Source organism: Lactuca virosa, chromosome 9 (genome assembly GCF_052849685.1).
Source record: "Lactuca virosa cultivar CGN04683 chromosome 9, Lactuca_virosa_CGN04683_v6, whole genome shotgun sequence".
Lineage (NCBI taxonomy): Eukaryota > Viridiplantae > Streptophyta > Magnoliopsida > Asterales > Asteraceae > Lactuca > Lactuca virosa.
Window position 1 is genome coordinate 136688701 of NC_136434.1, and position 13205 is coordinate 136701905.

Consider the following 13205-nt stretch of genomic DNA (forward strand, 5'->3'; position numbering starts at 1 on the left):
CATTTCTTTGTATATGCTAATGCTAATGCTATGATGTTTGTTAAATGAAAACCAAATGCACAAAATCCAAGATGTTCTCTAACCTGTTGCTGTCTTATTTTCTTTACCTTTTTTGGAAATGTTGTTGCTAGAAATGGCAGAGTTTACTTCATCACAAGGTAGGCAAGGAAATTTATACAAAGAAAGGGCAGAACTTACTGTTTCAAAACCAAAGCAGCAATGGCAGGTGGAGGGACCGATTAGGAATTGGTTGGAGCTCCCATGTGATGTGATGGCTAATATTCTCTACAGAATTGGTGCTATTGATATACTTGAGAATGCTCAGAAAGTTTGCACTACTTGGCGTAAAATCTGCAAGGGATCCTGCCATGTGGAGGGTCATTCATATGAAGACAACTTTCGGACCAAATGGACCTGCATGGAAACTGTGTACGCATGCTGTTGATGGAAGTCAAGACCAGTTGGTTGATATCAGCATAGTTTATTTTGCCAATGATGAGCTTCTTCAATATGTTGCTCATCGGTATGTGAGCTTTAATTAGTAGGTGTTTTGTGCATTTGTGCTTATAATATTAAAAGTTAAACTGTTCATGGGTTTTTACAATTTTTGTAATCTTTTAACAGGTCAAGTCAGCTCAAATGGCTTGAATTTGTAAGTCGCTATCGTGGTTTACCTTGGAACTGGACCCAAGCTTTGAGAAAATTTCCAATGTTGCAGGAACTTAATCTCTACAAAATTAAAATCTCAGAAGAAGCTATTGAAACTGCTGGCCATTGTTGCCCAATGCTAAAAACAGTGAAAGTGAATCAAGAAAGTTGTAAGTTTTTTCATGGAGGCACTGATGAGAAGTCCTTAATGTTCCGTAATGGAACAGCTAAAGCTATTGGAGAAAACTTACATGAGTTAAGGCACCTTGAACTCATTGGAAACAACATGACAAATATTGGGTTGCAGGCAATTCTAGATGGTTGTTGTCACCTTGAATCACTTGACTTGCGTCAGTGCTTGTACATTGATCTCAAGGGAGACATGGGGAAAAATGTTCAGAAAATGTTAAATGTCTAAAGCTACCTGAAGATTCTCTTGAAGGATGACTATACATTTATATAAATGATATTGATTGCATTATATGTTCTGATGATGATGATGATGATGATTATTTTTATTGAAGAATCGAGTTATCGACTTATCCTTTTGTTGGTAAGTTATCCTCAATTTTTTTCTTTGAATTTAATGTCAAAAATCAAGTCAAGCTTTTTCCATAAAATTTTATTCATTAATTGTAATTAGTTTCTTGAATGATTTTCATTAAACTCATAATAATTATTACATTTGAAGATAATAATTGCTGCTGATTTGTAGATTTTGAAGGTTTGGATTTTTCCCCAACACTTACTTTTTGGATGACCAGACAAGATAATGACAACACGGCCATCTCTATGCTAGCTGCACCTCTAAGTAGAGATGGATCATTTTGATTTCTATTCTCAAAGTTGTGTAAGGACTAAAGATGTTATCTTGATTTGTTGGTTTATGAAATATTTTTTGGGTTACTTGTATCTTAAATTATGCTTGAAAAACCTAATTACTCAATTGACGGGTATTTTTACGTGACATATATATGTTGAAGTGCTGATGTTTGTTTTTGTTTATGTTAACATGTTTACTATATTAACACGATTAACCTGACCATCAAAATGCTAAAAACAATAATTGCAGTGAACAAATTTATTTCATAGAATATTTTCAAAATTATCTAGGTTTTGCAAACAGCTTGAATTAGAAAAGGTTGTACGTAATATGAAATGATCATAAATTTTTTTTGACTTGTAACAACTAGGGACTGTGATGATTTTCAGGGCTGTTTAGTTTATTTATTTTGAATGGCAAGACAAATTAAATACATTGAAAATAAAATGAAAAAAAGCAAACATTACTAAACATCACAGGCCAAAAGATAAGAGGTAGTTTAGACTATTGAGCAAAACTCTTGCAAATGTTTTGGGGCTCACCAAAACAGTATCATTGCAATCGAGTAAAACCTTTAAAACCTTGATTTTGCACCAAATGGTTGAATATTCTAGATAAATCTCCAAAACAAAGCTGCTGTTTTTCCAAGCAGCACCAATGCCTTTCTTGGGAGCTATTAATAGCAATGTACTTTATGATGAGAGTTATAACTATCTACCAAGCTGGTAGTTCTTCTTATTTGTTAAACCTTCATCTGGGGAAAATATTGGAGCATCATCTGTATGTGATGCAATCTGATGTATAATCCATATGTTCTCGAGCTTTGACCTTCAACAAAAACGAACACTAATTCAAACTAAGGCACTAATGCACTGATGCAGCTTTAAGATGTTGTAGCATTACTCGTAACTTCTAAAGCAACAAACTTTATCATCGAAACCAGATTTGACTGAACAAGAATTTCAAAAGTGTATTAGTTTATTTGTAATCAGGACGGAGTTTAAAAAAAGTATTTTATTTAGTTTATGCGGTAAGAAAACATGATAAGCTGATAAGATATTTGGTTTTTGACAAATTGAGCTTATACATATAAAATGATAAGGAAAAGGACATATTTATTTATTATTCATGTAAAGCACAAATCAAAACTAAAAAATAATAATGGAGCTTGGACGTATTTGTATATTTCTCGAACTTTAATATTGGCTTGAATGGTCGAAATATTTGTGAATATAATGATGTGATATTAAATTGGATAATAATAACAATAAAGGGAATTGACGGATAGCTTTCATTTCTGTCAAACCTTGGAAGGGAGGATAGCATAGGAAGGATAGAAAGAATGATAACTTTCTCTCTCATTGGAAGGATAGCTTTATGGCAGGGAATGATACTTTTATAGAAGGGTAGGATAGTTTCTCTTTCCTCGATAGCTTTTCTCATAATAAACAATTATAGGATACAATTGTTTAAAGCATCTTCAGAATTGTTTGTGAGGAAAAACAAGTGGTAAATGTCCTTGTCTTTATCGGTTTAATAGAAATGGTAGACATGTTCGGGTTTTAAGGGATGTGTAAGATTTCTCTTAGATTACTTTTATTATTATATTAGACCTATTAGGCTATAAATATGAAATGTGGTCGGCTATTTATTGTAAGTCAAGTCAAGTTGTAACCGTCTGTTCCTTTAAATAAAGGGAAAATGATAAATATGCCCTACGAACTTTCTTGGGTTTACCCGTTGAGTCCCTAATGTTTTTGTTGGGCTTTATGGGTCCCTAAACTAGGATATGACCTGCTCTTTTAGTCTCTGTCAACATATAATAGTCGGTTCAGTGACCTTTTAGATCAAAAAAATTCACTTTGTGCCCCTATAAAGCCAAAAAAATAAGTTCGGTGACCTTCTAGACCAAAAAAACTCAATTCGTGCCCTCCCAAGAAATCGATCGATGCTCTTCTTTCCGTCTTCACCCTCGATCGTCACACACACTCACCGAAGATCACAACCCGCTTCCCATTCTAATCGATTCTCGATCACAACCCCCTTCCACTCGTTTCTTTCATTTGACTGAACAAGAATTTCAAAAGTGTATTAGTTTATTTGTAATCAGAACGGAGTTTAAAAAAAGTATTTTATTTAGTTTATGCGGTAAGAAAACATGATAAGCTGATAAGATATTTGGTTTTTGACAAATTGAGCTTATACATATAAAATGATAAGGAAAAGGACATATTTATTTATTATTCATGTAAAGCACAAATCAAAACTAAAAAATAATAATGGAGCTTGGACGTATTTGTATATTTCTCGAACTTTAATATTGGCTTGAATGTTCGAAATATTTGTGAATACAATGATGTGATATTAAACTGGATAATAATAACAATAAAGGGAATTGACAGATAGCTTTCATTTCTGTCAAACCTTGGAAGGGAAGGATAGAAGGAATGATAGTTTTCTTTCTCATGGGAAGGATAGCTTTATGGAAGGGAATGATATTTTTATAGAAGGGTAGGATAGTTTCTCTAACCTGGATAGCTTTTCTCATAATAAACAATTTCAGGGCACAATTGTTTAAAGTATCTTCTGAATTGTTTGTCAGGAAAAACAAGTGGTAAATGTCATTGTCTTTATCCGTTTAATAGAAATGGTAGACATGTTCAGGTTTTAAGGGATATGTAAGATTTTTCTTAGATTACTTTATTATTATATTAGTCTTGTTAGGCTATAAATATGAAATGTGGTCGGCTTTTTATTGTAAGTCAAGTCAAGTTGTAACCGTCTGCTCCTTTAATAAAAGACTTAAGCTTTTAACCATATAATACTTGACCTTATTTTCTCTTTTGTCTCTGTACAATTTTTATTAGCCCATTATGTGAACGATAACTTACCTTTAATATTGCATACAATTAGATCAATTAAATTCCAGCAATTGGTAGATTTGATTCTTTGATACATTATAAATATGCTTATAACCCTTTTATATTTTTATGGTTTTACCAAGTCTAAAGGTAATGTAGCATTACAAAACCAAGCTGATTACACAAATCAAGTGACTAATAACCATCATCCAATATGTGTATAACATACTGCATTTATGGATGTTTGAAAGATAAACTAATATCTGATTTATCTAACAAACCAGTTTATGTTTCACTAAAAATAAAAATTATGTATTCTTTCTGTCCGACGAAAATCAATTCCCATAATTATTAATAAAATGCCTAACATGTATTCTTTGTTGATAATCAACAATTTCCTACTTCCCACCCGGTACAAGTCACAATGAAATTTTCACTAGAACTCATACTTTTTTAGTCAAAATGTACGAAATTTAACTGAAAAAACACTAAAGTTACGGTCAATAGAGCTCATACTGTGTATTTTATATAAATTTTAGTTAAATTGTACGAAATCATTATCAAAATGTAGAAAATTACAGGTATATATGTAAGAGCAAATAGTAGGTGGCTCTATGCCATCTTCAGATTTAACTATTCAACAGCTTGATTTTTTTATACATATACATTATTGGGCTAAAACTGGTTCAAACTTGCAACTCACCTACTAAAATCGTTGGTGGAAGGGTGAAATGGTAGAAGACCTTCATCATTTTTTATTTTGATTATTTTGATTAGGGATGAGCAGTTTGTACCAAATTCTGATCATGTACAGGTACCGTACTGAACCGTACCAAATTTAAAAATATGGGAAGGTATTCGGTAGTCTAAAATCACGAGATTTGGGATTCGGTACCATCGATACTGTACCGGTAACGTTAATTCGGTACGGTACTCGAGATTGAATTTCGATCAAATTCGTTATTCAAGAAATCGGGAGTGGTATAGGTTTCATCTCATGCGGGTGTTGTTTGTATTTAGTTGTTACTTTATCTGTTTTTGTATTGATTGGTATTGTTCATGTCATTTAAGTTTATATTTGTTAATTTATTTGTAGGTTATCATGGATCGAATCCGTGAAGAGATGAAGGAAGTACTTAAGTCGGAACATGAAGAAATGAAGCAAGAGCTTTTGGCCGAACGTGCAGAAATGGAGGCACAAAAACAAGAAATTACGAAGATGTAAGAAGAAATACTAAAGCTCGCCCAAGGAAATAACCCTAATTATACGTTGGTACTTTTAACTTTTCTGACTTGATTTCGAGACTTTGAAATCGAGTATGAAGATTTATTTTGGTAGTCGAATTTTAATGTTTTGAAATCAAATATTAATGTTCATTTGGTAGTCGAATTTATTGTTTTGAAATCGAATATGAATGTCTTATTTAGATTTGTAACATAAAATTTGATTTTGATTATGGAATAATGACAAATAATCATATAAACAATTTAGCGACGGATCAAAACAGTGCCACGAACTTTTTGCGGCATAATATTTGGTCCTTAAACTGTCGTTAGCGACGGATTTGCGACAGACATTAGTTTTTTCACGAACATTTTGCGACAAGATATCTAACAAAAAATTTCCGTACTTGATTTTTCGCTAACGCTCAGCGACAAAGGTTTTATTGGCCGGATTATTCTGTCGCTAATCGGTCGCTCAAGGTCTTTAGCGACAGATTTCTGACGTATATTTTCGTCGCTGTGTATTTCTAGTAGTGATATGAGATGTGGTCAGCCATTAATTGTAAGTTAATTCAAGTTGTAATACCTTGAAATAAAAGATCTAAGCTTTTAATCGTGTAATACTTGGTCTTATTAGCCCATACTGTGAACGATAATTTGCCTTTTAGTATTGCATACAATTAGATCAATTAAATTCCTATAATTGATAGATTGATTCTTTGATACATTATAAATATGATTATAACATTTTCATTTTTACGGTTTCTACCAAGTCTAAGGGTAATGCAGCATTACAAAACCAAGTTGATTATCAAGTGACTACTCACCATCATCCAATATGTCTATAACTAACAAACTAGGTTTATGTTTTACCAAATATAAAAATTATCTATTGTTTATATCTACGAAAAGTCAATTTCCATAATTATTAATGAAATGTCTAACATATCTTCGTTGATAATCAACAATTTCCTACTTCTCATCCGGTGGAAGTCACAACGAAATATTCATTAGAACTCATACTTTTTTAGTCAAAATGTACCAAATTTAACTGAAAAACACTAAAATTACGGTCAATAGAACATATATTGTGTATTTGATCGATATAAAGTTAAATTGTAGGTAATCATTATCAAAATGTACAAAATTGCAGGTATGTAGGAGCAAATAGTAGGTGGCTCTATGCCATCTTCAGACTTAACTATTCAACATCTTAATTTTTTTTTATACAGATACATTATTGAGCCAAAACTGGTTCAAACTTGCTGCTATCGCTGGTGGAAGGGTGAAATCGCAGAAAGACCTTAATCATCTGTAATTTCGATAGCTAAATCAATATTTTGTTAACTTTTGGCTAAAAGTTATAAAACCATTAAAAAAATCGACGATATTTATAATTTTCTAAAACTTTTGACCATGCCAAATTAAAGGCCTTAATCTCCTATCCTACTCTTGACGACAAAGACGTTAGGGTTTCCGATGAATTATAACGCATAAGACATCTATGCTTTCGGTAACACTACTACACAAGGCATTTAATAGTGCGAGTGGTTTTTATTTTTTGATGCGGTTCTTTCTAAAAAACGCCTTATTAAATATCTACAACATCAAAAAAGAAGAGAACCGCACCATAAAATAGCTTTATTAATGTGGTTTCCCAAAATCGCACAATTAAAGCATTTTTTAAGGCTGTTTCCCAAAACCGCACCAAAAAATAAGTTCGGAAACCGCCCCAAAAAACAATTAAAACCGCCTCAAAAAATATTTCGCACTAAAAAACATTGAACCGTACCAAAAAATAATTCGTACTAAAAAACATTCAACCGCACCATTAATCTTTCCTCTAAAAATTTCATTCGAATTTTTCATTCTTCACAAGATCCCTCCAAATTTCGTTCAAAATTTTCATCTTCAAGAAAGCTACAAGTTGGTTGATCCTTAGAATATGTTTCATTTCCCTCCTATATTTTTGTTTTCTCCTTCTATATTTTCATTTCCCTCTAAAAGTATGTGTGCCTTGCGTGTGTTTTTCCCCCTTTTGCAGACAACACAAGAAGCATATCTCTTTTCTTCTTCCTTATTTTTTTTCTGATTAACGTTTGGCTTGTTTAAGGTGAAATAAGTTGGTTGATCAGAAATATGTAGGAGATGGTGGTGCTTCGAAGGTTCTCAGTAAAGGCACGACATTTGTGGTCGGTGATGACGGTGGTTAGTGGTGGAGATGGCAGGTATGCAGATAAACTAATTTTTGTTCTTCTTCCTTTTTTTTTTACTGATTTACATTTGGTTTGTTTAAGGTGGAAAAGACGATGGTAACTGGGGACGTTGGGTGTTCTTCGTGGCTGTAATGGTGGTTTCCGACAAAGGTATGGCAGATGGCGATGGTGTCAACTTGTGGTGGTTTATGCTCGGTTGTAAAGGAGGTCAACGTAGAGATGCTCGACGGTGGTTAATGGTGATAAAAATGGTGTGGCTTGGTGAATCTTGTGTTCTCGGCAACAAACACGCGGTAGAGATGATGGTGGTTTAAGGGTGGTTTCCAGTGGGATGGTTTTTTTTGGTGTTGTTTGTATTTTTTTGGGCGGTTTTCATCATTTTATGGTGCTGTTTGTATTTTTCCTCTACTATTTTTTGGTGCGGTCTTGACTATTTTTGAGGCGGTTTTATAACCGCACTATTAAATGATGGTATTTTTGATGCGATATTTGTTAGTGCGGTTCAATAACCGCATCAAATAACTATTTTAACCGCATCAACAAATCATTTATGCACTAGTGTAAAAAATACTATACGAGTTAGAATAATTCTTCGCCAGTCAACAGTCAGGGACAACGACTGCCGACAGTCGTTCTCTTTTACTGTTCCGTTCTGTTTATTAGCTTCTCCGGTCGGTGGACGATTGCGACTGGCGAGTGGCCCGTACGACGACAACATTATTTCTACTTCTCGGGTTAGTCGACTACTATGCAATTCTCCTTCTGTGTCCTTTTCTTTCACCTTTTTCAAAGTTTCTGTAAAAAAAAATTTGGACTATCTCTATCTCAAAAATATTGGAAGTTGTGACAGTTGTCAGAATACAGAATACAGAGATAATTTATACCTTCATCTTTTCACCAAATTACTTTTAACTATTTTTTGAAATGTAGTAGTTCTAGCGTTTTTAGATTTCTACCTTCGACCTATACAGATTGTTGGTAATGCCTTCTATTAATCCTTCTTTATAATCTTGGAGCACACATGCAGTTGGTAAATGATATCTCTTTTCGGTGCAAGTTTATATTTATAAAATTTTGATCAATCTTAACCCTTGATTTCCATAGCAATTATAAGCCAAGCTGGTATTGCACAATGATTTGCTATACTTTTATGCAAATTCCTTGTTCCATTTATTGGTAGATCGACCACAAATGCATCCTGCTGTTGTGTTTCGTGCAATAGGGACTTTGATCTTCACGATTTGAAAAGCCATATCGGTTTGTTAGATATATTTGTTATAGTATGTTATTCTTTTCAAATAAGTCGAATAAGTTAATATATTGCATATGCATCTTTAAGATTTCATTTCTTTGTATATGCTAATGCTAATGCTTAGATGCTTTTTGCATGAAAATTAAATGCACAAAACCCAAGATGTTTTCTAACCTGTTATTGTCTTATTTTCTTGACCATTTTTGGAAATGTTATTGCTAGAAATGGCACAGTTTACATCTTCACAAAGTAGGAAAGGAAAATTGTACAAAGAAATGGCGGAACTTACTGTTTCAAAACCAAAGCCGCAATGGAAGGTGGAAGGACCGATTAGGAATTGGTTGGAGCTCCCATCTGATGTGATGGCTAATATTCTATACAGAATTGGACCTATTGATATACTTGAGAATGCTCCGAAAGTTTGCACCACTTGGTGTAAAATATGCATGGATCCAGCCATGTGGAGGGTCATTCATATGAAGACAACTGTGGGAGGAACTGGACCCAAGCTTAAGAAAATTTCCGATGTTGGAGGAACTCAATCTCTACAAAATAAAAATCTCAGAAGAAGATATTGAAACTGCTGGCCGTTGTTGCCCCATGCTAAAAACACTGAAACTGAATTATGAAAGTTGTATGTTTTGGCATGGTGGTAATGATGAGAAGTCCTTAATGATCCGTAATAGGACAGCTAAAGCTATTTGAGAAAACTTACCTGAGTTAAGCCACCTTGAACTCATAGGGGAATAACATGACAAATATTGGGTTGCAGGCGATTCTAGATGGGTGTGCTCATCTTCAATCACTTGACTTACGTCAATGCATGTACATTGATCTCAAAGGAGACATGGGGAAAAAATGTTCAGTAAAGGTTAAATGTCTAAAGCTACCTGAAGATTCTCTTGAAGGATATCTATAAATTCATATCAATGATATTGATTGCATGATATGTTTAGATTATGATGATGATGATTGTGAGATTCTTGTAAATTCACCTCAATGATGTTAGAGGTGGAAACACGTTTATATAATAAGAAGTTTACAAAATTACCCCTACAATCAAGGGGATAATTGATACAGAGAATATGACTAAATAATTACAATTAATATGGCTAATGATAAAGTAAATCATCAAATATCCACCTTCAATCTGAATGGTGGTGGACCAAGTCGAAGCATAGTACGAAGTGTCTCAAATTGAGCGTGCGGAAGACTTTTAGTAAAAATATCCGCCACTTGTAGATTGGTAGGAACAAATTTCGTGTATAGCTTGCCAGATGTAACAAGTTCCCTAATGAAATGGTAATCTAGATCAATTTTTTTGGCTCGTTTATGGGATACCGGATTTTAAGTCATAAAAGTGCACTTTTATTGTCACAAAGTAGAGTTGGGCGGTCGGGAGGAAGAGCATGAAGCTCTTGAAGCAAATGAGTGATCCAAACAAGTTCAGCAGCCATGTTAGCCATCGCTCGATATTCTGATTCACAACTTGATCTTGAGACAGTCGGTTGTTTCTTTTCACTCCATGAAACTAGATTTCCACCGAAGAAAATGGAATAACCATATGTAGAATGACGTGTATCTAGACAACGGGCCCAATCTGCATCCGAGTAACCAATTAAGGATGATTTGTGAGGACGACTAAATATAAGACCAAAGGAGTTTATGCCTTTAACATATCGGAGAATTTGCTTGACAGACCGATAATGATTTATAGTTGGAGCCTGAAGAAATTGACTGACTTGATTAACTGCGTAAGACAAGTCGGGTCTTGTAATAGTTAAGTACTGAAGTGCTCCAACCAATGAGCGATATAGACTAGGATCAGAAAAGGGCACACCATCTGCTGTGAAGGATTCATGAGGCGCGAGAGGAGTGTTCACTGGTTTGGAATCATACTAGTCGGACCTTTTTAGGATATCAATAGCATACTTAGACTAAGTAAGGAATAAGCCATTGTCAGTATAAGCTACTTCAAGTCCCAAGAAGTAATTGAGATCTCCAAGGTCTTTTATTGCAAACTCGTGGTTGAGACGAGAAATGAAGTTGGCAATCGTGAGTTCATTGTTACCTGTAAGAATAAGATCGTCGACATACACAAGCAGGTACATAGTGCACGAATCACTGAGAAATACAAACAATGATGGATCAACACGACTGCATGTGAATCCGTAGGAAAGAAGAAAAGTGCTCAGGCGTTGAAACCATGCTCGTGGGGCTTGTTTTAAGCCATAAAAAGCTTTTGATAGCTTGCAAACATGATCCGGAAACTGAGGATTTACAAACCCGGTTGGTTGTTCCATAAATACAGTTTCAGTAAAATTTCCATTGAGGAAAGCATTTTTCACATCCAATTGATGTAACTTCCAGCTATTCAAGGTGGCAAGAGATAAAACAATTCGTACTGTTGAGGATTTTACTACAGGGATAAGTGTGTGAGAATAATCAAGCACTGGAATTTGAGTAAAACCTTGAGCTACTAAACGAGCCTTGAATCTTTTGATTGAGCCATCAGAGTGGTATTTGATGCGATAAACCCATTTGGAACCAACAACATTAGAAGAAGAGGGACGTGGTACCAAAACCCATGTAGCATTTTGTCTTAGGGCCTCCATTTCCTCATGCATTTCATTCATCCACTTTGGATCTTTAGATGCGGTTTTAAAACCTTTTGGTTCGATTGCGGTGTTCAAAGCAACATGAATACAGTGAGTTTCAAGACTAGCTAGATCAGCTCGATATTTTGGTTTGAAGATTCCTGCCTTGGATCGAGTTGTTATATGATGAGTGGTAGGAACCGTTTGGGAGAGTATTGAAGGTGATTGGTTAATAGGTTGAGAATTGGCCTAGGTAATGGATTAAAGGATGGGATGTTTGGTGGGGAGGGTGATGGTTGGACATAGGACATGGAGGGTGATGAGGAGCTGTTAGGAGAAGAAGGAATATTAAGTGTGGTAGCTGAACATGGCCTTGAATCGCATAGAGAACATGGAGGTTCATTAACTTTATTGGTTCTTGTAGGTTTCAAAAGGAAATTTGGGGAGGGTAAGAATGAGTATGGAGGCTCTCTATCAAAAGTGGTAAGATCCAAAGTAGATAGATCAGTGCTTATTTTTGATGCACCAAAGGGAAATAACAGTTCATTGAACCGAGCGTGTCTTGAGATATAAATGTGGGAAGTGATCGGATAAAGACATTTAAAACCTTTATATTAGGAGTTTTAACCAATGAACACGCAAGGAATACTTCTTGGTGCAAGTTTATGACGTGAGTAATCCCTCAAGTAAGGGAAAACTTGACATCCATAGGCTCGAAAGTGAGTAAATTTGGTGGTTGAGAGAAAATCAACTCACATGGAGAAATGTCATCCAATAATTTATTTGGTAACCGATTGATGATGTATGTTGCTGAGCTAAAAGCATCGGGCCAAAAAAAACCGGAATGTTAGCATTAAACATCATTGCTAATCATGTTTCCACAATATATTTATGTTTGCGTTCCGCACGACCGTTTTGTTGACGCGTGTACGGGCATGATAGACGATGAAAAATGCCATTTTCTTCAAAAATTTTGCGAACCGTATGATTCACAAATTCTGTACCACCATCACTTTGAAAAACTTTAATCTTTCTTGAACATTGAGTTTGAACAAGATTGATAAAGGCTGGAAGAACCGAATAGAAACCTGTCTTAGTTTTGAGTGGATAAAACCATGTAAATCTAGAATGGTCGTCAACAAAAATCACATAATACAAATAACCATCTTTAGAGAAAACAGGAGCGGGTCCCCATAAATCACAATGGACAATGTCTAAGAGATGAAGAGCACGTTTATGATTACGTTCAAAATGTAGTTTTTGCCCTTTAGAAAGTTGACAAGGTTCACAAATAGTAGGTTTTGGTAAAACCGAAGTAACAGACAAAGCACCCAATTTATTTAAAGTTTGAATAACATCAAAACAAACGTGGCCTAAACAATTGTGCCATAGCTCATAGCTCATAGCTCATAGGAGGCCCGATTTGAAGTTCCTTGCAAAGCAACCAATGCCTGAGGTTCATCTTTAAGCACATACAACCCCTGTTCACAACGACCTTTAGCAAGCACCCTTTTGGTTTGTCGATCCTGAATAGTAATGAAAGGTTGAGAAAACAACACATCAACTGGGAGATCCTTGGTTAGC